Consider the following 2342-nt stretch of genomic DNA (forward strand, 5'->3'; position numbering starts at 1 on the left):
GAACTGGCACAAAAATTGGAGTTAAACGCCCAAACTGGCACAAAAGCTGGCGTTTAACTCCAGAAAAAGTCTCTACACATCAAAGCTTCAATGCTCAGCCCAAGCACACACCAAGTGGACCCCGGAAGTGGATTTTTATGTCATTTACACATTTCTGTATACCCTAGGTTACTAGTTCACTATTAATAGGATCTTTTGACATTGTATCTATACTTCATGACACTTTACATGTTTCTTTGTGTACTTCCTATGGCATGAGTCTCTAAACCCCATGGTTGGGGGTGAGGAGCTCTACTGTGTCTCGATGAATTAATACAATTATTTCTGTTTTCTATTCAATCACACTTATTTCTATTCCAAGATATTCATTTGTACTTCAACATGATGAATGTGATGATCCGTGACACTCATCACCATTCTCAACCTATGAATGTGTGCCTCATCATCATTCTCAACTATGAACGTGTGCCTGACAACCACCTCCGTTCTACCTTAGATTGAGTAGATATCTCTTGGATTCCTTAATCAGAATCTTCGTGGTATAAGCTAGAATTGATGGCGGCATTCAAGAGAATCCGGAAGGTCTAAACCTTGTCTGTGGTATTCTGAGTAGGATTCAAGGATTCCTGAGTGCTGAGCGTTAGTGACAGACGCAAAAGAATCACTGGATTCTATTCCAACCTGATTGAGAACCGACAGATGATTAGCCGTGCTGTAACAGAGCGCGTAGAACATTTTCACTGAGAGGATGGGAGGTAGCCATTGACAACGGTGAAACCCTACATAACTGTCTCCATGTGTTTATGCTTGCTGTGGGTTGGTTATTCAACCACCTCTTAGCTTGATCTTTTACAGCAAATGGAAATAGTAATAATCTATAGACATCCTGGTCCACCTCTTTATCACGTACTGTGTCAGCAATTTGTAAGAACTGTGCCAGAAACTCAGTAGGTTCTTCCTGTGGAAGACCGGAATACTGGCAATTTTGCTGCACCATGATAATGAGTTGAGGATTTAGCTCAAAGCTACTTGCTTTAATGGGAGGTATACAGATGCTACTCCCATATGCAGCTGTACTGGGGTTAGCATATGACCCCAGAGTCCTTCTGGACTGCTCAATTCCACTTAAGTCCATGATGGAGAAAGGGAAAAGATATGGATCACAAGTAATATATATATATATTTAAAATGGCCAAAAAAATAAAATAAAACAAATGGGAAATAGAATAAAATTTTGAAAACTAAAAGAAAATAAAATCAAAGCAAGTTGACAACTAAATCAATTGATTAATTAAAAAGATTTTGGAATTAGAAATTGAAAAGATATGATTGAAAATTATTTTGAAAAAGATTGGATTTTTGAAATGAGGAAAGAGAAGAACAACAAAATGACACCAAACTTAAAATTTTTAGAAAATCAAACACAAATTTTTTCGAAAACCTAAAGGAAAACACACAGAAGACACCAAACTTAGAATTTTTTGAAGATCAAAGAGGGGCTAAGAACATGCAAATTCGAAAAATTAAAAGAAAAACAAAAGCATACAATTGACACCAAACTTAGAATATGAAACTAAACTCAAATAAAAGACTCAAAACTAACAAAAATAAAACAATCCTAATCTAAGCAACAAGATAAACCGTCAGTTGTTCAAACTCGAACAATCCCCGGCAACGGCGCCAAAAACTTGGTGCACGAAATTGCAATCACACTTTTGCAATTCCGCACAACTAACCAGTAAGTGCACTGGGTCGTTCAAGTAATACCTTACGTGAGTAAGGGTCGAACCCACGGAAATTGTCGGCTTGAAGCAAGCTATGGTTACCTTGTAACTCTTAGTCAGGATATCAATAATTCTCAGGTTTAATTGTTAAAAGTAAAAGAACATGAAATAGATACTTGTTTTGCAGTAATGGAGAACAGGCTGAGGTTTTGGAGATGCTCTATCTTCTGAATCTCTGCTTTTCTACTGTCTTCTTCTTCATGCACGCAAGGCTCCTTCCATGGCAAGCTGTATGTAGGGTTTCACCGTTGTCAATGGCTACCTCCCATCCTCTCAGTGAAAATGTTCAACGCGCTCTGTCACAGCACGGCTAATCATCTGTCGGTTCTCAATCAGGTTGGAATAGAATCTAGTGATTCTTTTGCGTCTGTCACTAACGCCCATCCCTCAGGAGTTTGAAGCTCATCACAGTCATTCAATCCTTGAATCCTACTCAGAATATCAGAGACAAGGTTTAGACCTTCCGGATTCTCTTGAATGCCGCCATCAATTCTAGCTTATACCACGAAGATTCCGATTAAGGAATCCAAGAGATATTCACTCAATATAAAGTAGAAC

Source organism: Arachis duranensis, chromosome 2 (genome assembly GCF_000817695.3).
Source record: "Arachis duranensis cultivar V14167 chromosome 2, aradu.V14167.gnm2.J7QH, whole genome shotgun sequence".
In the NCBI taxonomy this organism is placed as follows: domain Eukaryota; kingdom Viridiplantae; phylum Streptophyta; class Magnoliopsida; order Fabales; family Fabaceae; genus Arachis; species Arachis duranensis.